Source organism: Marmota monax, unplaced genomic scaffold (assembly GCF_021218885.2).
Source record: "Marmota monax isolate L192 unplaced genomic scaffold, Marmota_monax_Labrador192_F-V1.1 WCK01_AAM20220418_F8-fsc00125, whole genome shotgun sequence".
Classification (NCBI taxonomy): domain Eukaryota; kingdom Metazoa; phylum Chordata; class Mammalia; order Rodentia; family Sciuridae; genus Marmota; species Marmota monax.
The window spans coordinates 2,229,902-2,255,511 of record NW_026695235.1 but is presented as its reverse complement, the minus strand read 5'-3'; the positions used below and the strand labels follow the sequence as shown (position 1 = coordinate 2,255,511).

General features: G+C 44.5%; 1 protein-coding gene across 2 annotated transcripts in view; it reads right to left on the bottom strand.

Annotated features, from left to right (window-relative positions):
* The window catches only part of Hunk (hormonally up-regulated Neu-associated kinase), a 100,698-nt gene that overhangs the window by 66,796 nt on the left and 8,292 nt on the right, over positions 1-25,610 (bottom strand). The window contains exon 1 of one of the 2 annotated variants that reach the window (XM_046439103.2): positions 3,459-3,896. The exons of the other annotated variant lie outside the window; for it this stretch is intronic. The gene's annotated coding sequence lies outside the window, so the exon portion shown is untranslated. Of the gene's footprint in view, positions 1-3,458; positions 3,897-25,610 lie in introns of those variants that run through there. 2 annotated transcript variants of the gene reach the window in all.

The following is a 25,610-nucleotide window of genomic DNA, read 5'->3' as shown; positions in this document are numbered from 1 at the left end:
TGTCCTGCTCACACCTCTTTCCTGAGCTCCAATATGCTTGTGGCCATGTCCCCCTGCGCCTCACAGGGGCCGCAGGAAGGGCATGCTCAGGTGGGTCCAACGTGCTGCCCTCCTCAACCCTAACCCCTCCTCTCCTCTACCACCCCATTCCCGGGTTGCCCCTGTCCCCTCCACCTCCTAACCACCCCTCTTCTGTTCCTTCCTGACTGCTGCACAGACCTGGGTTATACTCCTTTAATGTCCTCTGACTCCCACCCACCCCTGCCTGGAATTTCCTTCCACAAGAGCTCCCAACTCTCACTCCTTCTCTCTGGCCTCCGGTTACATGTTGCTTCCCCCTGCAACTCCTCCCCCACTGTCACATCCATCACCCACACGTGGCTGTTTGTGACACCCTCCCCTGTACTTTCCAAAAGGCAGGAATTGCATCTGGCCTCCCAGCACCTAGCAGGTCAAGAGCAAAGAGGGAGGGAAGGAATGAATGACCGAGTAGAAAAAGCTACCAGTCCCCCAGGGGGGTCGTTGTAAGTTCCTGGACACCTCTGCGTACTTAAGTCCTCAGCTTCCTCAACTACAAGATAGGTAGACCAAAGATTCCCTTCCACCTCTGAAATGCTCGAAATGCTCAAATGTCAACGCCACCTGTGGACATGGATTGAGCCAGTGAGTGACTGTGATGCAGAGTTTACGGAGCCCCCTCCGAAATACGCCACTTTCTGAGAGAGCCTTACAACAGTGTGGCCCACCCCAGCATCCACAATCCTCTTACCCTCTTCTGTTTTTCCCCATCCCTCACCAGATTATGGTAAGGATTTTTCTTACTATATTATTTTTTCACAGCACAAAATTCTCCCCACTCCAGACCCCCACCCCGCCCAGACTCTGGGGTTAGGCCTGTTGGATTCAGTCCTTCTCACCCTTCAAGGCATTTATTCTTTCCCTAGAACACACTTCCAGACTCCCCTCTGGCACCAGTCCTTGTGATATTCCAAAAGGTGGCTCACCCTCAGATGCCCAGCCTGGCAGTGTCAGGACAGAGACGGAGCTCAGTGAACATGCTCCGGATGATGACAGAGCCAATGCATACAGGTGAAGGGAAGAGGAGAGGAAGGAGGGTGGAGGAAGAGAGGAAGGGTGGAGGATTGGATGGGTGGATGGATGTGTGCATGGATGGATGGATGGATGGATGGATGGCTGGCTCCACTCCTGCTCTTCCCCAATTATGTGGGTGTCTGGTGGGTTCCACACTGGACTGGACAGCAGCCATTGGCTAAATGCCAACGCTAGAAAGTGGATAACAGGAGCCTGCATGGCTCTGGGTGAGTCTGAGCCGAGAAAGAAATTTAAGATCGCTGCCAAGTTCAAGCCTTTCAACTGTAGGAAGCAGTTTCTCGCTTCCTAAAGACTTGGCTAAGAGCTGGGGGTTAGGGGAGAGCTTACATCACCTGTGTTAAAGCAGGCTGTCGGGGGACCCAGGGTTCCATGGCCAAGGGACCTTCATTCTTCACCCTTAACCCCTCCTGCCCCTCTAAAGTCCCTCCCACTCCAACGGCTAAATCTGGGTGGAGCTCCTGCCCGATACACTTTCTCCCTCCCAAACTTGTCTGAGCCATCTGCCACCTTCTCCAGAGCAGCTAATCTAGGAGGGCAGGAAAACTCCCCAGATCCATGAAAACACACCCAAGAGCCAAAGTCCTGAAGATGCTGTCTGATCCCCTCACTGTCTCTGTCCTCCTCCCCTCCAGCTCTCCCTGCTGACCTCCTCACTGGCCCTCGGGTGACACAGGTGCATTGCCACCTGGAGCCTCAGCCACACACTCTCTCGCTCACCTGCAAGACTTTGTGGAAATGTCCCCTCTCAGACAGAGGCTTCCCAGGCCCTACTTCCAACCACACAACCTGCACTCACAGTCCCCTGGTTCTAGTCTCTTTTCCCAGAGCCACTTAGCACCTCTAAGATCCTTCAGAACTCAATGACTGGATGTGGGGGTCTTTCTGACCCCAGGAAGGAAGGGATGGTCCTGTCCTCTTTACTAACGGTGTACGTGGCATCCTGAACAGCACCGCACAAAGGCAGGACTCAAGGAATATTTCTTAAATAAATGAAAGAATCCGAGTATACTTGGATTAAAAAAAAAAAAAAAGATTCTATTAACTAGAACTTGTCTGGGCTGAGTTATATCCCCTACCAAATTTATAGGTCAAACTCCTAACCCTCAACGTGAATGTATTTGAAAAAAGCATCTGAAAAGAACTAAGGTTAAATAAGGTCTTAATTAAGGTGATGTCAGAGTGAGTCCCCCATCCAATAGGACGGGTGACTTTATAAGAAGAGAGTCACCAGTGGTGTGCACGCAGAGATAAGGCCATGCCAGGACACAGCAAGAAGATGAAATACATGCAGGACAAAGAGGGGCCTCAGGAGACAGCAAGCCTGCTGGCATCTTGATCTGGGACTTGAGCCTCCAGACTGTGAGAAAATAAATAAACTCCTGTGGTTTACAACGGCAGAGTCTCCGGGTATCTTGTTACGGCAGCCTGAGCAGACTAACAAAGTTATTCGTATAGCTTGCTTAGTAAATCTCATTATAAACAGGAAAATCTGGTTGACCAGGCTGGGTGAAATGGATTGGGCAGGGTGGGCAAAAAGGGAAGCCCCCAAAGCCAGGAAGAAAATGCAAGAGACCAAGAGCTCTGCGCTGCAGCCTAAGCCCGAATTCAGTGTAAAAGGGCTGAAAACTGTGCTAATTAGCATGACCCGGTGGGACGTTTTGAAAATAAATTGGTTTCACGCCTTCTTCCAAAGAAGATGTGTGCAAAACCATCGGGGTGGAACGTGCCCCTGTGTGGATGATACTTATTTAACAGGAAGCAGAAAATATCCTTTGCTGGCTTCATAATTAATTTCGGTGTTGCTCCGATTCTCAGAGAAACGATGGTAGACAGCAAACACACAGGGCTGTCTGTTATAGGGGCCCATTAATTGCTGCTATTTATATCGTCAAGCTCATCTGTTTCTGACCCCTGGTTCCCCATGGGCCTCCTTCCTGCTGAGAGCTCAAATCTCTCCTTCTGTAAATGAGGAAGGGAGAAAGTACCCTTTCCCCATTTTGGGAAAAGAAGGGAAAAAAGCTTTCTTCCCCAGTTGAAATCTCAGAGCTGAGTAGGACCCATCTTGTCCACACTGACATTACCTGGGGCTGGGTAAAGCCGGCTCCCGGGGCAGGGCTGGGAAACCTTCCCACGCCTACCCTGTGGAGTTGTGAAACCACTTTCCCAGGGACACTCTGGGCCTGCCCTGCTCCAGCTCCAAGTCACTAAACAAATCACCCTGGAAACACATCCTGCTGGTGGGAAACGAGGATTCCGTTCCTGCAGGAGAGGAGAGAATGTGAAAGGGAGCAGGTAGGAGGCGGGTTGACATCCCAGGGCGGTCTGCAGGTCGCTGGAACTCTTACCAGAAAGCCCAGGATGACTGGGATACAACATGCTTCTTCCTTTGTCGTCAACAACACGAATTCACGATCCAGAAGGAAAAAGTGAGGCCAAGTAAAACCCAAATTGCTTCTGGGTCAGAGTTCACCAAAACTCAGTAATCTCAATGGAAGATGAGGTACTAATTAAAACAGCAATGCAAACCTCCTTTTTCTTTGGCTTTTGGAATAGTGCAAAAGGCCCAGAAGACAACAGATTTCAAGTTTCCAGAGACCCTGTGTAATTCATGTTAGGAAGTCTCCACCACGCTTGGTCTCTGAAGCCAACTGATGAATGTATTAGCTAAAAATCAGAATGAATCTCTTTAAATTCCCATTTGCTCCTCCAGCAGCTCTTTCTGTGCCACTTTTTCCCAACTGGGCCCCATTTCTAATTCTCCAAAGTCAGTCAGTGACAAGGGACAGGAAGCACCTACTTACATAATCTAAAAGCACACAGAGGCAAGGAATCCAAAAGATAAGGGGTTGGTTTTGCATGACTGCCCCCCCCACCAGCCACAGTGAACTCAGAGAGGCGACCCCACTGTGTGGGGGACACCCCAAGCAGGCAGCCCACACCCCAGCCCTCCCTACCACCTGCAGTTCAGGCCTTGCCATCCCCACCTGGTACCTCGTCCCCTCCCCTCCTCATAGCCTGTCTCTCCAGGTAGCCCTCTGCCCTTTCCCTTCCCTCTCAAGTCAAGGCCCCTGGGTTTCTTCCTAAGGATAGTTATAGCACCAACTGGTGCTAGCAAATCTGAAGGCCAGATTCCTTGATGAGACATAAATGTCCTTCATGATCTGGCCCCAGGCCCTCTCCCCTCCCCCTCCACTTTTCTTGTTCTGGAAACAGATTTTATTCTGATTACCTTATATTCTATCCATTTTTACTTTAGTCCTGTTGCTATTGGTCAAACCCTTATCATTCTTTAAATGCTTTTATATGAGTCCCAGAAGACACTCCTTACATTTCTGTTCATCATTTTTTTTTTTTACTTTTTTACTGCAGTTTAAAAAAAATGCATAACTTAAAAGTTACCATCTTCAGCAATTTCACTAGTGTTAACTAGGCTCACCTTGTTATAACACCACACCAAATTTCAATGTACCCTGTTATGGTTTAGATATGAGGTGTCCCCCAAAAGCCAACTGTGGGACACACAAGAATGTTCAGAGGTGAAATGACTGGATTATAAGAATTTTTAATCTGTGGATTAATCCACCTATTTGGATTAACTGGGTGGTAACTGTGGGCATGTAGGGAGTGGCTGGAGGAGGTAGGTCCTTGGAGGTGCGCCTTTGGGGTATATATTTTTTGCTTGTTTAGAGGAGTGCTCTCTGCTTCCTGCCTGCCATGTCCTGAGCTGTTTTCCTCCTTCACACCCTCCGCCATGATGTTCTGATTCACCTCCAGCCCAGAACTATGGAGTCAATTACTGATCAGGAGGAATCACTATCACCTCTGAGCAACCCGATGTTCCTCCATCAGAATGATACATGAGAAGCCCCTGGAGTTCCAGGTACAACATTTGAATTAAGATTGAAATCATGAGGCTGGGGATGTGGCTCAGCGGTAGAGCGCTCGCCTAGCACATGCAGGACCCTGGATTCGATCCTCAGCACCACATAAAAATAAATAAAATAAAGGTATTGTGTGCAACTACAACTAAAAAATAAAGTATTAAAAAAAAAGATTGAAATCATGGCTGGGCACCATGGTGCACGCCTATAATATTAGCAGCTCTGGAGGCTGAGACAGGAAGATGGCAAGTTCAAAGCCAGCCTCAGTAAAAGCGAGGCACTAAGCAACTCAGTGAGATCCTCTCTCTAAACAAAATATAAAATAGGGCTGGAAATGTGGCTCAGTGGTTGAGTGAGTTCAATCCCCAGTACCAAAAAACATATATATATATATATATATATATATATATATATATATATATATATATATTAAAATCATAGCTCAGCCACATGTCCAGTGCTGTCTGATCAAAATATGCCTGCCACATATATAATTTTACATTTTCTAGTAGCCACATAAAAAAGGTAAAGAGAAACTGATGAAATCAATTAACATATTTTCTGTAACCTAATTTATCCAAAACATGATCATCTCAGCATGTGATTTTAAAAGCTCTTTTTCGTACTAGGTCTTTGAAGTTTGATGTGCATTTATATACCTGCAGCAAATTTTTTTTTCCCCAGTGCTAGGGATCAAACCCAGGACTGTGCACACATTAGGCAAGTGTCCTACAACTGAGCTGCATCCCCAAGCCCACATCTTTTACATTTAGGCACACTCCAAGTTTTCAACAGCCACCTGTGGCAAGAAGTGAATGTAAGTAGAGAGCTAAGCTCTAGCCACATGGCTTTATCCAGATCACTTACCCGCTAAGTGCTGGGACCCAGCACACTACCTGCCTAATACCTCGCACTCAACTAAAAAGTCCAGTAAAGAAATGAAGATGTGCTCCATTTTCTCATCAGGCAAAGCCACGTGAAATTAAATCATGCCTTTTAGAGCACACCTGCCGTCAGAGTTCCAGTGCTGAGAAATCCCTACCATCTCAATCAAACCTCAGATTGTTCTTCAGCAACCTGGGGATTAAAAATGGCAGCCAAGGTGAGTCACACAAGGCGCTTAGCACACGGGGACCTTCTGACAGCACAGTGGGATCATGATACCGTGGGTATCAGCAGATGGTGCTAAGAGGGAAGGAGGGAAAGAAAGAGAGAGGAGGAGGAAAGGGAAGGAGGAAAGGAAGGGAGGTGGTGCTGCGAGGCTGGACGGACAAAACCCCAAGGAGGGACAGACGTGGTGGCTCCAGAAAAGGAAAGCTGGAATAACAGTTGTGCACTACACTGAGCACAGGAGTCCTTCCCATGGCGCCTGACCCCCCCGTCCTGAGCCACTGGCTGCCATTCAGAGGAGGTCCTCAGCACACCTCTGCAGGTGCTCCACTATGTCACAGGAACAGGAGAATTCCCTCCCCTCCGCCTAAATCCCACGCTCAGTGTCAGGGCCAGCCTCCATGCTGTGTTCATCAAAAAGGGAAAACTAGGCCTTTTTTCCACTCAGCACTGATTTATTCATGTGCCTTTATTGTGTCAGTCTGAATAAAGCAAAATTTGTGTTCCTGCAAGGACTCCATGAATCCTCCGGGCCTCCTTTCCGCTTGATGGGAATTCAGAAGCTCTGCTTCCACCCACAGCAGATAATGGCTCTCAGGAAGAGCATGGAATGCACAAGCAGATAACAAAGGCACTCAGTGGGAGGTGGGCATGTGCTTGCACTTGTGTGTGCACAGGGCGGGGGCTGCCGGGGAGAATGCCTGATTCCTTTCTCTTCTTTTAACCCAGGTTGCTCTTTCGGTCACTTTCATTAGTATCTCCCATGTATTCGTTGGCTAGGGCCGCCATGACAAAGGTGCACACACTGGGTGGCTAAACGCACAGAAATCCACGGTTCCACAACTCTGAAGGCAGAGTGTCTGAGAACAAGACGCCAACGGAGTTGGTTTCTTCTGAGGCCTCTCTCCTTGGCTTGTAGCATCTTCTCGCCACGCTGTCACATGGACTTCTGTGTGTGTCTGTCCCAGATTTCCTCTTATGAAGACACCCATCATGGGATCAGGGCCCAATCTCACAACTTCATTTAAATTTACTTAATTCTTTCAAGAGCATATCTCCAAACACAGTCACATCTTGTGGTACTCAGGGTTAGGACTTCAAGGTATGAATTTGTGGGGGGGTGGACACAACTCAGCCCATAACCTCCAGTTAAACTTGTCAATGACTTTAGTGATAAGAAAGGAAGCAACAGATCTACAGGACAGAAGCCGAAGCGCCTACAGAAAGTCATGTGACTTAAGCAAACTCAGCTCCAAAGAGTTGTCAAGGAATCTCCAAGCAAACACAACACCCGGGGCTTTTCTGTCCCACGTTTTCCCAGCTCGTGAATTTCAACAAACTTACTATTTTAAGTTATTAACTTTTCCACAAATAAATGTATCTTTTGTATCTCAACTCTGCACAAGTATGCTTCCAGCTCATCTTTGAAAAAGGAAGCCACCATCTCTTGATTTGCCTTCATCACATGAGTTTTCCTTTAATCATCTGCTTTTAGTGATGCTCAAAGTTTAGGAAACATCAAATAAATGCCCTTTTTACTCTTTACCATACAAAATTTAGTAAAAACATAAAGACACTGAAAGGGGCCAAAAGAGTAGACTCCAAAAGAAGATTTCCTAAAGCAAATCCATGTCGAAAAGCATCTTGGAAATTGCATGGAAATGGAAGGAGACCCTCAGGGTTATACAAAATTACATACAAGAGGAAGTGAGGAGAAAGGGAAAAAAAATACAAGGGGGAGAAATGAATTACAGTAGAGGGGGTAGAGAGAGAAGAGGGGAGGGGAGGGGAGGGGAGGGGGGATAGTAGAGGATAGGAAAGGCAGCAGAATACAACAGACACTACTATGGCAATATGTAAATCAATGGATGTGTAACTGATGTGATTCTGCAATCTGTATACGGGGTAAAAATGGGAGTTCATAACCCACTTGAATCAGAGTGTGAAATATGATATACCAAGAACTATGTAATGTTTTGAACAACCAACAATAAAAATTTAAAAAAAAAAAAGAAGAAAATCTCAAATAAAAAATCTAAACTATTACTCAAGAATTTAGAAAGAGTGAAATAAATCTAAAGCAAGCAGAAGAAAGAATAAAGATGAGCAAAAAAATCTATGGTACTGAAAATAAAAAACAATTGAGAAAATTAAAAAAAGAAAAAGAAAAGCATCTTGGATTTCACATTGGAACATTAAAAGGCAATTCATTGGTGTATGGCCATGATTTGAATACTGGACAGACAAAGCTGATAATAGGAAGAAACAATTTTAACCATTAAAGCAGTTAAAAAAAAAAAACTAGTAACAAATCCCATAAAGAGGCCTTTAAAACCCTTTCTGTAAGTTCAGTAAGGAAACCATTGAATGAGAAATGCATAGTCTTCACCCAAATAAGCAACCAGATTAGCAATTTTTTTTAACTGACTTGTTTAGTTTTCTTAAATGGTAGATGACTTAAGAGTAACATCACCTAAATCAGCTAGCAGAAAACAAAAAGAGGGAAACCAACCATGTTAAACCAATATTGTTCATCCTATTAGACACAATCTGAGAATGTTTTAGGAAGATTAACTTGAAACAGTGCACTTACATTCTCCAAACACCTCTGAATCTCATCTCATTGAATATGCAGAATGGAACAATCCCTCTGAAAACGTGACCATTTTAGGAAGGACTAGTGCTTTTAGTGATGCTGTTAGTGTTAGATGCTTTTAGTGTTGTTTGTTTGTTTGGTTGGTTTTGGGGTTTTTTTTTTCCCCAATAATGGGAGGGGCAAGCTTTCTCTAATGGAGGTCTGGGGACTCACATAGCGTCACACAAGGCACCATGGCTACTCCAAGATTGAAATACATTTAATTCTATCCAAGAAATTAATGTTCAGAACTCTATTTAAAATGTTAGAATTCTAATTCAACATTTAATCAACCACCTCCCTATAAAGGTAATTTTTTTCCAAGAATAAATTAACCTGAGTGGGCAAGAATTAATTTCAACTCAATAGTATTTTCAGTGCCTAGAAAACTTTTTAAAACTATTCCTATGGTTAAAAAAACTAGTAAAATGATATGAAATAAAAGCAGACAACAACATGAATATGTATATAGTCAAGTCCGATGAAAGAATCATTTCAAGAAAGCAGACTATCACAGACTTCAAAGGGATGTTTCCCATTTAAAAGAATGTGATCACCAACTATGAAAACACATTCTAAATTCTGAGATTTTTAAAAAATTCTAAGTGGAGGAATAGCTGTGATTAGAGTTTTTCTTCTCAGTCTGTGATCTCCTATCCTATTGGTCCCACTCTGCGAATTTGGGTCAAGCATCAGTTATCCATTTCTTTCATCACAATTAGTGGAGCTTTGTTATGTCAAAATAAGGTTGGAAAGATTTTAATGTTGCTTTCATGGGAAATAAGATGTACTGGTTGCAAATTTAACCTCTCCCTCTCCATCAAAAAAAGAAAGTAAGAAAGAAAAATTAGATACTTTGATTTGTATGATTTTTTTAAAAAATGGATCAGTAGTATGGATCTCATGATACTGAACACATTTTTATTTTCATCATCGCATAAACAATATAATTAAGCACCATCCATGGTACAGATCAATGAACCACTCAAGCAATATAACTTAAACTTTGTAAATAGTCCTTCATATCCCTGGATTCCACCTCCAAATAGTAAACCAATTTGAGATAGAAAATACTATGTTTGTTGGTGGAGGTGGGGAGAATTCTAGAAAGTTCCAAAAAGCAAAATTTGAATTCTCTACACACCGAGCACTACAATAAACCCATGAGAATGACATGCAGCCACTCCCTGCTATAGTCTCCCACCATTGAATCCCATCCCTGGCCTAGAGTCTCATTCACATCCTCTGTAGTTAAGACTACAGCTGCTCTGCACTGAACAGGTAGAAACTTTGTTTTCTTTGTCTTTATCTCCCAATAATATAGCACAACAATTACTTATAGAGCATTGACATTGTATTAGGTATTATGAGTAATCTAGAGATGATCTAAACTATAAGGGAAGGTGTGTGTAGATTATATGCAAATCCTATGCCATTTGACTTCAAAGACATGAGCATCCACAGACTTTGGTATCCACTGAGGCTGGGGAGATCCTAGAACCCATGCTTCATGAATACCGAGGGATGACTGCATTCAAACTGGTCTAACTTATCTGGTGGAGCTGTCAATGGGCATAACATTGATTTGGACACTTCTTTGTCAACCACATAGCATGAAAACAAAAAGAAGCACATTGGGGCCACACTCATCATACCCTGTAAAGCTCAAATTGAGACTGGTCCCACTTAGTAAGCATTTGACAAGCAAGACCCATTTTATATGTCTCATGTCAACTCTGTGCCACCTAATGAAGATTCTAGTACTTTCCCTCTTTGGTTTACACAGAGCAAGAAACTTGCCCTAGGGTCGCCCAGCTGGGACATGACTGGGCCTGGATTTGACTCTCAACGCATGGCCAAGCTGATTCTTGACATCTAGCAGTGTGATCGGATCTGGGTCAGGCCTGAGCTGGACATCCCAGGGGCCCTAGGTCACTGTAGGTAGTTACATTGGATAATTCAGTGTAAGCAGGGAAAAACAGCACTATCTTCAAAAGCATAATTCCCAAACCTATATACACTGCATCCTAGGAGATAACCTCTGCTATCTGTTTTAGTCACTTGTTATCAGAACTTGGTTTACAGAGGAAGAGACAGCATGGGTGGGTCAGGGCCCACAGAAAAGGAGAACTGACAAACTTAGCTAAGACAGATGTGTCTGATGCTCAGTTCTTAAGTCTGAGATCCTGAAGTCTCCTTCCAAGAGGGCCTACTATTCTTGGCTGCTGGAAGAGCAGGCCGACCACTGCCTACACCCTCTGTCCAGGCCTGTCACTCTTGGTCACCAGCCTGGGGCCTCCACATCCAGAACTGCCGGCTATGTACCAGCAACCAGATATATAATCCCCAAGTTGTCTTCCCAAGGAGCAGAGGATGGGTGGATGGAGATGGTCACCCTCTTCCCCTCACCTCCAAGGGAGTATCCCTCTGACCTGAGGAACTTCAGTGCCCTGCACAAATCACCCAGCAGACACTCCCAGACCCTCAGGAGAGCCCTGGCCAGTACTTGCTATGGGTTCAATAGTGTCTCCTGAAAGAGCTCCTGTTAAAGTGCAGCCCCCAGGGCCTCAGAATGTGACTCTATTTGCAAACAGGGCTACTGCAGACAATTAGTGAAGATGAGGTCATTAGGGCAGAGCCTAATCCAGAATGACTGGTATCCTTACAAAAAGAGGAAATTTAGATGCTGATGCACAGGGAGAACTCTGGGAAGCCTGAAGTTCTGCTGCCATGTCGAGGAACCATGGGAAGCCGGGAGAGAGGCCTGGGAAGGATGCTTCCCTGCACCTTCAAAGGCACGTGGCCCTGTCACCACCTCCATCTGGGACTTTTAGGCTCCAGAACTGTGTGACTGTACATTTCTGTTGTTCTAAGCCACCCACGTCTTGGTACATTGTTAATGGCAGTGCCTGGAATCTAATGCAGCACTTGAGGATTATGGCAGCTGGTCTGTCCTGAAACCTGTCTGGGAAATTCTTTCCAACCCCTCTGCATCCAGGCCATCAGGAAGTTAAAAAATAAACCACAATAACCCCTGGACTGACTTTGCCCTGTGCACGCAGGGCTCAGGAGGGCCTTATTATGAGAGGCAAACTCAAAGAGGAAACCTTTGGACCATGATGAAACCTCAAAAGTGCAGCCAGAGCTTCCACATAGATCTTCCTACCCCGAGATTGTCTAAGTAGCCACTGTCGGTGAGAAATCATGACAGGCACAGCACCGTTGTGCTCTGGATCATTGTGGTTGTTTTGCTTGTTTGTTTTAATCACTGAGACTGGTTCTACCCTAAGCAATCCTACAATACTCATTAATGCCCAGATGCCATGAGGAATGTGAGGGGGGATGCAGGAGGCAGAGCAAGGAGACGGACAAAGTGCTCCAGGCTGGGCGGACGGGGGCAGGCTCCATGGTGCACACAGCATTTCAGCAGATGGGGCTGGAAAGGCACAGCAGAGAGCAGAGGCAGCCACGGGTCCCCACAGAGAACGGAGAACCCACTTCGCCGGCCCCAAGCCAACGGCGCTGGGGGAGAAACTCTGAAGTGGCACAGGCACTGCCTCGGGAGCCCCGGACACAGGACTCATCCAGACTTTGCTCTGTCGATTATCAGGGAACTGGTCATGGTTTTCTTGGCGGGACTGTGGCATGACAAAGGTTTGTTCTAGACAGGATGGATTCTGCCAACTAGGGGAGAGGGTGAAGGAGGGTAGACCAGACCATGGCAGAGTCATTGAGCAACAGGAGAGAAATCCAAAGAGAGCCAGAGGTGGAACTCCCAGAGGCCTGGGGAGGATGGAGGAAGTGAGACAGAGGCCTGGAGAAGCAGAAAATGGCCAAGAGGGAAATGGGGAGATGGAATGCTCAGGGGTAAGGACAACGGATTGGATTTAGAGCATACTGTGGGATGAACTGGGTTCCCCCCAACATATATGACCAAGTCTTAACCCCCAGGACCTCCAAATGTGACCTCACTTGGAAATAGGGTTGCAGATATAATCAGTTAAGAGAGGTCATTTAGGTAGACCCCTAATCTGATGTGGCTGGAGGAGACGCAGACAGAGGAAAGGCCACGTGCAGACGGAGGCAGAGATAGAGTGACGAGGGTCTCGATCGGCTTTCTGTTGCTGTAATACACTGCGTAATTTAGAAAGGGAAGAAATTTTTTTAGCTCGTGGTTCCCAGAGAAATCCAAGAGCAAGGAGCTGGCTTCTGCCTGGCTTCTGGTGAGGGCCTTGTACTATGTCATAACATGGCAGAAAATCAGAAGGGCCAGCAGATGCGTGCAGAAGACAAACAAAGGGCCTCACCCCACTGCTAACCACCCGAGTCCCATGTGAACAGCATCATCCATTCATGGGTGGAGCCCCATGACTGAACACCTGGAGTCCCACCTCTCAGTTCTGTACACTGGGGACTAATTTTCCAGCACGTGAGTTCCAAGGAACATATGCAATCCACCCACAGTAGCTAACACCGAAGGTAGCCAAAGGCTACATACACAGGCCACCCCCAGAAACCAGGCAAAAAGCCTCCCTCTAGGTTCAGAGGGAGCGCAGCTTGATTTCCTACTTCTGGCCTTCAAAACGGTGAGCAAACGTCTCCACCATCTCCATGGCCTTAACCCCAACCATACCCCTCATCTGTTGGACTTTCTCACGGTGGCCCCAGGAAATTAATACAGAATGTAGTGAGGTCGGTCCAGCAGGGAATTGTTGCCAGCCTTGACTTTTAAAATCCTTTCCTCCATGGAGCCAAGGACAGAATGAGCTTTTTTCCTCTTATACTTAAATATTTGTTGGGAACCATGCAAGGGGGTGATAACAGGAGCCACTTGGAATCATTAAAACTGATTCCACAATAACATACATTAGAAATGCTCATAACACTCAACCACAAAAGACAAGAGGCTCTCCAATGGTGTTCTTTTTATTTTTAAAATTTTTTAGTTGTAGATGGACACAAATATTTATTCATTTATTTTTATGTGGTGCTGAGGATGGAACCTAGTGCCTCACACGTGCAAGGCAGGCACTCTATCCCTGAGCCCCAGCCCCAGCCCCAGCCCATAAACTGTCTCCTTTATGAGGCTCCTCACAAACTATTTAGGCAGGTCAATGGGAAGCTTCACGGATGGTGAAGGCTCCACTTAAATATCAGATCTCTTAGTTTTTACAAAACCTGTCTTTTCTCAAACTTTCCAAATACTTCACTTCAGGCAGAGGCAGTCTGACATCAGTCATCCTCGCCTTACTTCTGGAACACAGGGAACAGAGGGCAACTCAGCTACCTGGGGGTCCAGGCACAGCTCTTTCTCCAAGTCCAAGGAATACCAATGCCCGGACAGGACAGTCAGGCCGTATCCACAGTTGTACGTCCACAATTCAACCAATCATGGATGGAAAATATCACATCTGTACTGAATATAGACAGACCTTTTTCCTTGTTATTATTCCTTAAACAATACAACTATTTACAAAGCATTTAAACTGTATTAAAAGCTATCTAGAGATGATTTGAAGTATGTAAAAGGATGAGCACAGGTTGTATACAAATGCAACACTATTTTTCTGTATTTAAGGGACTTGAACATGTGCAGACTTTGGTATCTAAGGGGATCTTGGAACTAACCCTCTGCAGATACCGAGGAACAACTGTGTATCTCTGGGCCCTGAGACCCCATCCCTTCCACTGCCCCTGGACCTTGTCTGTCTCTTGCTCTTTGATTTGAGGGGCCGACAATCCTTCTTGGAGATAGTAAGAAAAAACACAGCATAATGCTATGGGTTGAATTGTGTCCCTCATCCAAAAACAGACACAGGGGTCCTAATCTCCACTATCTGTGAATATGCCCTTATTTGGAAATAGGGTCTTTTCAAATGATCTAGTTAAGATGAGGTCATCAGAACAGGCCTTAATCCAATGTAACTGTTATAAAAGGCAGATATACGCAGTCAGAAGGCAACGTGAAGACTCAGGCAGAATGCCATGCCAAGCCAAGGAACACCTGAGGCCACCAGAGCTGGGAGAGAGGCCGCGAGAGAGGCCTTGAGAGACCCTTCCTCCCAATCTTCAGGAGAAACCAACCATGCAAACCCCTGATCTTAGACTTCTGGACTCCAAACTGGGAGACAATCAATTCCTGTTGTTTAAGCCACACAGTCAGTGGTAGCTGGTTACAGGAACCCCAGAGAATGATCACCCATGACACCATGCTACTGGTAATGACAACTTTATTTAGTGTGAACACTTCAGGAGCCACATAGCATAGCCTTTTAGATGCATGCAAATTATATGCAAACTAATCACATGTAAATATCCCATAAACAATTAACATCAATGCCTTTATGGGCCATTCTAATAATTTCGTATATCTAAACTGTGTCCCTTAAGAAATTCCAATAAACTTAAAACACTTCTTTTTCCTTTTTCTTTTTCTGATGGTTGTAGAAATATGCCAGAGAAATCAAGAAACTACTTCTGGAACTAAATATTTTCAAGGAGGAATTTTGTGCCCCCCATCCCCCTTCCACTTAATCAGACAGCACAGGGCACCACACCACACAGCAAACCAGCAGTCTGCCAGCAAGATCCATTCCTGACTCCAAGGAGGTTGCTTCCGGTACAGGTGTCCTGGGTCTAGACATAATGTGGTTCAGTACAAAGCAGAAATGAACGAGCAAGGGCGTGAGAGGCAGACCCCAGGTTCTTTCCCACAGGGAAAAAGTCACTGAAGAAGGAAAAGGTCTCACCAGAGGTCTTAATAATTAACTGCAGTTTCCCAGCCTCATTCTGGAAGCCTTCGCCTGAGCATTCAGTACACCCCGAGAATTTGGATCTATAAACGTGGCATTGGCTTGTTTGGTGCTTGCCATCACAAAGCACCAAAGACAGGGTGGCTTATGCAACAGAAATGTATTTCCTCATACTTCTGGAGATCAGAAGCCCACGATCAAGACATGGACAGCATTGGTTTCTCCTGAGGCCTCTCCTGGGCTTGTAGATGGCCACCTTCTCCATGTGTCTTCATAGGAACGCTCCACCCCCACTGCCCCCATGTGTGGCCAAATTTCCTCTTCTTACAGGAACAACAGTCATATCAGATTAAGGCCCATACATATGACCTCACTTCATCTTAATTACCTCTTTAAAGACTGTATCTACAAAAAAATCACATTCCAAGGTCCTGGGAGGTAGATCTTCAACTTTTGCATTTTAGGGGGACACAATTCAGCAAGGCAAACACCTTGACATATGCAAGACTTGTTAGGTCTAGGATGACCCTGGCTCAACCTGGGCCTCCATGTGCATATGCTCAGAATGACAGCGTCTCTAGGGTCACTGCAATAAACTAAGTACCAGTCTAGGAATCTTTCTAGAAGCGGAAGCCATGCTGAGCAGCTATTTTTAAAAGGTTACTTTTGCCTAGGCACCAGTGAGGCATGGCCCACCCAGCTGTTTGTTATAAATCATAAGTTCCTTTCCTAATGCTGAAATTTTTCCTGTGTCACAGAGAGATGGATGTGCCTCTCGGATTACACACAGAGAAACCCAAAACTGCCACATTCCTTTCCCAGAGAGAAAAAAAAAAAAAAAAATCCCTGTTCAAAGGCTCTGACTTTCCATTCTCTCCATTTGCATGTAATTGTCACAGGTCCCTTATTAAATTGTCACACTATTTGCTCATCCAAGAAAGAAACAGCACAGAGGGGGGCCCATGAGCAATCGGCATTTTGAGATTTTTCTCCCTGAACTTGTAGCCAGGGGTCTCTCAGGCCAGACTGAACAGCTGCTTCGGCTCTTAACACACAGGAAGTCTGAGCCCTGGGCCCTGCATCAGGTTGAGTGATGGCTCCGGAGACAGAAGGTGATAGGTCTTGAGGGTCCAGTGCAGGGCATTTCCCCAAGACCCTGATTGTTATATATGCCGCAAGATGTCTTGTCTCTCGCTGGTAGCGACTGACACAGACAAAGTGAATTTATTTCTCACCCAGATTCTTCGTCTTGCTTTTCTCCTTCTCTTCTAAAGCAAGCAGCAAAGTAGACTGCCAAAGACAGACCAGGACCAGTTTTGCAGATTTTTACTTAAGATATCCTGAAGTCCTGGAGTATTTAATCTGTCACTCTAGTAGGAAACATTTCCTTTTGCACTGTGACAGCATGAGTTCTGTCTGTGATTCATGCCCAGCTCCCATTCTACAAGGCAGGTTCCAATGAGAGCACATCTGATTTTTGGACCTATTTATAGAGTCTTTGGTGCTTTAGATGCCAGCACCCATTGGAAAACACTACTGGGCACAGAAACCCAGACCCCTCTTGGCTTGCCAGCTTCTGTGCCTGGAGGAAAGGGCAGATTTTTCTCCTGAAATGGGGCTGCTTGCTAAACCATGCACCATACAACTGGATCCACTCAAAGAGGAAGCATTTCTCCAACTGGTCCATCCAGAAGAGGAGACTTCTAATTGGTCCACTTGAGGATATACCTTCTTTTAATCAGCCTATTCAGAAGGGATGCCTTTTTCTAATTGGTCTTCCCAGGGTGATGCCCTTTCTAATTGGTTTGCCTAGGTATAGCTTTACTGATCTGTACAAAAGTCCTATACAGGTTATCAGCAGCTCCCCAAGAAGAAGGCAATCACGTTTGAATGAAAAATAAATTGTCATCTTGATAGTCAGGGAAAGGTAATATGTTTTGGTACTTTTTTGGTTTTTGTTGTTTCTTTCTGCAGCGCTGGGGACGGAATCCGGGCCCTCACTCATGCAAAGCGCGTGCTGGACCACTGAGCTACATCCCCAGTCCTGTTTTAGTTTGTTTTAAAACTAGTTATAACTGGGAAATTTCCCAGTAAGGAGAAGCCTGACCTCACAGTCCATTTAGCAAATGGCTTTAGATTAAGAAATAAACTTTAAGATGACCTTTACAGAAACCGAAAGAGTTTCCCAGGAGGGTAGAGGGAATGACACGGAAAAGGATGGAGTCATCAGTGTTTCTCTCTTTTTCCCTTTCCTGTCTTCCTTTCCCTTCCCCTAGGCCTGGGATGCCCTTCCCTCTGCAACAAAGAAGTCTCAGACATGCTTTCTTTCAGTTTGACATTTAATACTTTAAACTCCAGAATTAGTTCTAATTCAAGAAGCATTCCTGTCCCACGGGCAACAGGAAACAATCGCTATCCACATCATACAACAATTGGTGGCCAAATGTAGCTGAAAAGGTACAGGAATAAAGTAGCCTTGCGGGATGGGAGGCTTGGGGACATGGTAGGAATTGAAACACAGAAAATCTGGCCATCGTAATGCAAGACAAAATTCTCTCAACCCAGTCCCAACCTCTAAAGAGATCTTAGATCACTCGAACTTAGATCACGCGAATCATAGGTTAGATAACAGATGCAGCTAGGTACCCCCAAAATCATAAATGTGGAGGAATGTGACTGTGGAGCAAAGAGGCAGCTACCAAAACAAGAACATGGGGAAGGAAGTTGTCCAAACCATACCAATTTGGGAACTCGTGGAGCATCGCCTATAGGTGTATTCTTTCTTCCACTGTGAAAATGACTCTGCCATCCAAGGGCATGCAGTGCTAAGAAGATAAGGAGGAGGTGAGGCCACTAAGTGTTCAGTTATCATAGCCTCCCAGCACTATCTCGTCAACCCCAGAAATGTCAGTGACAGTGAGAAGCCAAGAGGCAGAGGGCAGGCTGGTTGGAGGAATAATTTCTAGGAGCCAAAGAAGCTGCCAAGGCAGCTCCAAGGCAGAGGCAGATAGGAGGGAAGTGGAATCTGAGGAATGCAGACATCTGACCCCTCTGGGGGTCCCCAGAAGCCTTCCAGGCCTCAGGGGGGTGATTAAAACAGAAGGGCCCCATCAGCTTCCTCCCCTTTATCCCGAAAGTGAAACTCCATCACCCCTGATAAATTGCAGATCTGTTTCTTGCTATGTGAAAGAGCCTAATTTACACCTTTAAATTTTAAACATAGCTGTGAGATTAAGAGAATAACCCACTGCCATTTGTTCACTAAAACAATAATGAATGTTTTCAAGCCAACTCTGTGTGTGTGCTTTGTTTTTTAACCAAATACCCACTGAATATCCATGATTAACACCACTGTACAGATACAGAAACTAAAGTTAAGAGTATTTGAAGTCAAACCTGGTGGGGCATCTCTGTAATCTTAGCCACTGAGGCTGAAGCAAGAGGATCACAAGCTCAAGGCCAGCCTGAGCAACTTAGAGAGACCCTGACTCAAAATAGAAATTAAATAAATAAAGAGTTGGAGGTGCTAAAGTGCCTCTGAGTTCAATCCCCAATACAAAAAAAAAAAGAGTTTTGAATGCTGTGCCCAAGATTACCCAAATGCTAAGGAGCAAAAAGATGGGAACCAAAACTGTCATCCCTAAAGCCTATATTTTAGTACATGTCACCATTATGCAACAGATTAGAGAACACAGGCAAAAAGTCCCTACTCTACTGGTTTAACAGTAACTTCAAAGAATGGAATGCTATCAAAATCAAATTTTTAAAGACTATAAAGGAACACGGGGAAATGTTCTATTATCAGTGAAATAAAGAATACTTGCAACACAATGTGAACAGTGTATTCCAATTTTGGAGCATATGAATTCAAAGGGGGAAAAAGAAAAATCAAGTGGTCTACAAAGGAATGTGTGATTATGGATGATTTTTATTTTCTTATTTGTGTTCCTGTTTATTTTCCACAAGGAACAGGGGTTTAGGGGGAGGGGTCCTATTTAATTCACCGGAAAGAAAATTAACATTTTTTGTAAGTCATCTAACACAGAGGGGGAGTCAATAGTGAAGCAGGATGGGTAAAGCGCACGGCAAGCCAAGAGTAGGTGTAGGGGGTATTTTTAAAAAGCACATTACAATTACCAAATATTAGGCCTCATGGAACAAATATCAGCCCAGGATTCATTTGAATGTGTTTAAAAACCTCAACTATTCTAAAATGCACCTGTGACTGAATGATTAAAGGAATCTTATATTGCTAAATAATTGGTCAAAAATACTTTTTTAAACATTATTTTAAAACATTTAGGTGGAGGGCTCAGTGGAAGAACAGCAGGTGGGGCATACACAAGGCTTTGGGTTCTACCTGCACCACAGCAAAGGGAAAAAAAATCACAGTTGATCATAGGAACAACACTGATATATTGGACAATTTATCTGTGTTTAAGTACATATGCTGTTGAATAATAAATCCCTTCAAAATCTGGAAGACATTCTTCATCTGATTATTAGAATTTAAAAACAAATTTTTTTTATTCCAAACACTCTTAGGTACTTTATCAGCTGCTTTAATGGCCCTCTATGATTAAAAAAAAAAAAAAAAGCGAGAAAGAAAGATTAAAAAAAAAAAAAACAATACTTCAACACTCCATTCCTGATCTAAGAAAAAGCATCTCAGAGTAATGAATTAGATAGGAGCACAATAGTCACATAGCACTTGCCCTCCAGAGGGAAATTCAAGTTTTATTACATCAAATTGGCCTTGAAACTGCAACTACTGCTCACAAATGTTAGTTTTTAATAGAATAAAATGTCATCCTATGGGAATGACACATTACAAACCTGCAGAAGTGTTTTCAAAACAAGCTTTCTTTATTCGCATTATTAAATGTAAATGTTCAACGGAGAACTGAGTCATAGACTAGTTTCTCTAATTAAATTTTTAATCTGGAACAAAGAATGCACTTGGAAAGCTAGATTTCTATATCAGAGCAGCAGGAATTCCAATGAATACCCCGATTACATAAGTGATAACACTTATCTTCATCCATTTGGCTTCACTGAAGCAGGGCTCAGATAAAACACTAAAATATTCAGATCCCAGACTCTACAGCCAACTTTCCTAAAGTTTTACTCTCACCCCAGGCACTTCCTCATTCCATTTGCCTCTGATGTCCCCTCTCAGCTCAAATGAGAACTATGCAAAGGCTTGAAAAATCTGGTCTAGTTCCAGATGGTCTGTATATTAAACTAGGAGACACACCAGGTATTCTATTTTGCTTTTAATGAATATTCTGTGTCCATTCTTGTAGAGGAGGGTTGAACAAACAGACTCGAAGGGCCTGTACATTGTGCTACTTAAGATACACACTTGCACTTAAGACACACACTTACCACTGGATTCAAAAACCTCTCTCCTATCCTAGGTTTTTCTCCCTCCAATGAAAAAGAAAAACTAAATTTAGACTGAACGCTAACTTGAGCAACTCAGTCTCCCCTGCTTCCTTCATTGAGAAAGTCTCCTGCAACAAATTTATGGCATGATAAACTTTGCATGGTATTCTGTAACTTATATTTAATAGTATACATACAAGTGCATATGCATTTGTGCATACATATGCTACACACAGATACCTTTGTGGGTGTGTACCCAGAGAGAGAAATACATATTGGCTCAGGCTCTTCATCTCATAGTAAACACACAAAAGTAAATAAACAGCAGACCAGAACTGCAGGTGCAGGAAAGTCTCTCTCAGTCCCCAGACCATGTGGAGGTTACTGCCTACAACACCCATCCCAGCAGTTATGTCCAGGGCTTTGAGCTTTCATTCATCACTGATTAGTGACCTAATTAGCTGCTGACTAATTCTTTCATTTGGAAACTCTTTGTTAAGACTCCAAATACTCAATCTGGTTTTGCCATTATCTGTTGGTTTTCCTAAAATGTGGGGCTTTCTGAATTAAACTTGAAATAGTCCTGGGCAAATCAGGACACTGGTCAATCTATTCTGCAAAATAAGGACAACAGGACCTACCACAAAAGGCTGTGTGAGGCATATATTGTCTTTTGCAGCCAAACATCCAGGACGAGGCCCAGCAGATGATATGCAACCTATAAAGGTTAATCATTATTCGTGTTATCAGTGCTGTTACCGCCTCATGGTCAAAGAAAAGAGCCTCAGCTCATTTGTTCATGGAAGGTTTTCCTTGGTTCAGTGTTTGGTGATCCTGCTCCAGGAAGATGAATCTGGACTTTCTCCTATCATCCCTCACTGGGACAGCAGACTCTGTGGGGACACTCTGAGCTTGGTGGACACCCATTCTTGCTGCACACAGAGCTCTGGCAAAGAGCAGATGACCAAGAGAAAGGCCTCATGGAACAAAAATGTCCAAACAGGGTCAGGAAGATGGCCTGACAACTTACCCAAAGCCATGAGGGAGGATGTAAGACAATTACAACTCGAGCAGGGGATTAGAGCAGAGGTACCGCAGGCAGGGGGATCAAAATGAATCCAATGGCTCAGAAAATGGGCAAGAGAAGCAAGCAGGATTATAAAATGTTTTGGCAGGAACTTGACTTTGGAGACTAATAAACTTATAAAAAAAAATATAGTCAAAGAGACAGACGCCAAACCTACATATATCTCCATGGGAAACATCCAAAGAAATGTATGTTTGCAAATAGCAGCTTCTCCCATCTGTTGCAGTGTTGGTACATTTCTCAGGAAAGAGCTGAGGGTCCATTAGCAGTCCTGTGACACTGCAAAATATTTGTCTGCTTCTTGTTGATCACCTGTCACTCAGATCCTCAGGTGCCTACCTTAACAAATCTGTGCAGAAAGCATGGTTATTTCCAGGACAACATTTTCTACAGAGTGCCAGCCAAGCAACCCATTCAACCTCAGGCACTTGTTCCCAGAAGCAGCAAGGAGCAAGAGAAACAGAAAGCGCCTGCAGATCCATAGCCTGCCAACTTACATATTGCCATCCAGGAGGCTGTACGCATGTCCTGGAAGATGGAAGGTTTTCTTAGATCCATCCCAAAACTATTTACCCAACGCCTTCTCTGTGCCAGGTACTACTCTAGGTACCAGGGATAGAGCCGTGGTCCACTTTCACCAGGTTTACAGTCTAGTGGGGGGATGAACGAAAAGCACATCGACACAGAAATACATACTGTGTTAGTCAGCTTTTGTGTCACTGTGACCAAAAATATCTGACAAGAACAACTTAGAGGAGAAAAAGTTTATTTGGGGCTCACGGTTTCAGGGGTCTCAGTCCACAGGCGGCCAGTCCATGGCTCTGGGCCCAAAGGGAGGTAGCACATCATGGGGGAAAGGACCCAGCAGAGGAAAGCTGCTCCCCTCAAGGCAGCAGGGAAGCACAGAGAACGAGGGGGAAGGGGCCACAAGGAAGATGCACCCTTCCAGGGCACGCCCCAATGTCCCTACCTTCTCCAGCCACGCCCCACCTCCTCCAGCCACGCCCCACCTCCTCCAGCCACGCCCCCTCCTCCAGCCACGCCCCCTCCTCCAGCCACTCCCCACCTGCCTACAATCACCACCCAGTCAGTCCATTCAAACTAGGATGAACTGATTAGGTCACAACTCTCACAATCCAACCATTTTTCCTCTGGATATTCCTGCATTCACACAGGAGCTTTTGAGGGGACAACTCATATCCAAACCATAAAATATACACAGGGTCAAGTGAAAGTAAGAGTCAAATTGTGCCCCCTCAATTCATAAATAGGAATCCTAGCCCTCCATACCTCAGAATGACTTTATTTGGAAACAGAGTCTTTACAGAAGTTACCAAGTTGAAGTGAGGTCATTATGGTGGGCCCTTATGTAGTAGGACTAGTGTCCTCATACAAGGGGACACTTGTTATGACAGAGTCAGACAGGCCTCCAGGGAAGAAAATGTGAAAAGACACAAGCAGAAGTCGCCATTGAGAATGGGAAGAGGTTGGAACCACCCTCCTTCAAGGCTTTCAGAGGACCGGCCCTCCGCCCACAACCTTGACCTTGGACTTCTAACCCCCAGGGAACCCACAGCCTCTGCTGTTGCAGACACCCTGTCTGAGGCAGTTATTTACTGCAGCCCAAACAGCAGTGAGAAACGCTCTGAGGAGAGCAGGGGTGACAGAGGACACGGGCATTTCAGGGACAGCTGTCAGAGTGAGGCCACGCTGATGCTGATTCCGACCAGCGGACCCAGTGATTTCCCCACCACTGCTGCTCCTCGGAGGACTCTTGGTAGGAAGAATTCAGAGTGCCAAGGCATATTTTAACACGTGTGCACACAGCTGACTTAGTGCATTCAGTGTCCAAATTCCATGGTGGTTCTTGCTCCTTAAAAAGTCACTTCCCTCTACATTCCCCCTTTTTCTTTGTCTTTGTCCCTTTGGGATGTTATAACAAAATACCATAGAGTGAGTGGCTTGGCAATAGCAGAAATTTCTTTCTCACAGTTCTGGATGCTGTGAAGTCCAAGATCAAGGCTTTGGAAGATTTGGTGTCTGGTGAGTTTGTTTCCTGGCTCATAGAAATGGTTTCTTGTTTTGTCCACACACAGTGGAGGGACACTAATTACAGACAGGAAGCAGATCTAATTACCCGCCAAAGGCGCCATCTCCAAAGACCATCACATCTCCAGACAACCAAAGCAACAATCCACCATAAACTGTATTGCCTGTTTTATGAAGAGGTGATGAGACATAGGTGCCTCTTTGGCTTATCCCAGCTAGGGTCAAATATGCCAATGTCCACTCTTAATCATGTCTCTCCCCTGAAAGCCAATCATGGCAGGGCTGGGGCAATAATCAGACATGCTTAGTTTAGGGTCCTGCTTGTGCCACCAACCCACCTAACCTGAATATGATCTACAACTTTAGCCCAATGACACTGATGCTAACAAATCAAGGAGACCCAAACCGTTGTCCCAGTAACCCACAAACCTCTCTGCAGTCAGTACAGCTGACAATGAAGCAGTAGCTCTTAACATTTTGGAAGCAAGTAACTCCTCATAAATCCTCTCCCCATAAATATGATTACATATACAATCTTTAGAGGTTCATGGACACCCAACCCATCAGTGGTCCTTTCTAGTTAGTATAATCCAAGGAAGTAACCGCTGCAGATACCAAGAACCACCAAGACACAAAGACAAAGAATAAATGAGGAACAGGGAAAGATGAAGCAGCCTGCAAACCATATCACTCAAAGAGAACTAATTTCCTTAATATACAAAGAGGCCTGACAAATAACTAAGAAAAAGACCAAACACCCAAGAGAAAAAATGAGGACTAAACATGAAAAGTGAACAGAAATGAAATGTAAATTGCCAAGGACATGTGGAAAATATACTCAATTCCCTTGTAAATAAGAGAAACAATAAACAAGATACCATGTTTAATCTACCACATTGCAAAAGATCAAAAAGTATAAAAATATCCTGTGCTCGCAAAAATGCACAAAAAAGCAGACACCCCTAAACCAAGTTGTTGTGAGTATAAATTGAGACATCCTCAATGGAAGACAATTTGGCACTATGTATCAACAGTTAAAACAGACATGTGATTTAGCCTAATACTAAGATATACAGAAAATACCCCTCAGATAAACTGAAAACATTTATGAAATAACAAATGGGCATAGATATATGTATTGCAGCATAATGTGGAAATAACAATTCCCAAAATGTTTAAAATCTAAATACCCATTAACATGGAATGGTTAAGTCAGTATATTATCTCCATATACTGAATATTATGTAGCGTTTAAAAAGGATGAGGCAATTCTGTAGTAGTTCTAGAGAAGACGTATTGCTAAGTTTAAAAAAAATGGGGTACTGAACAGCATGTACGGTGTAAAGACACATCTGTCCACACTCACACGTTTACAGACATGCACATGGGCATGTGTGTATATGGGGCACCTCCAGAAGGATGCATGAGAAACTAGAACCTGGGGTCACCTCTGGGGACACAGGACCTGGGAACAGAGGCGCATATATAAGAGGCAGCTATTTCTCACGGTGAGCTCCCGCAAAGACTTTGAATTCCAGACCATGAATCTGTATGACCTACCCCAAAACGTCACCAAATGCATCATAAAAACACAA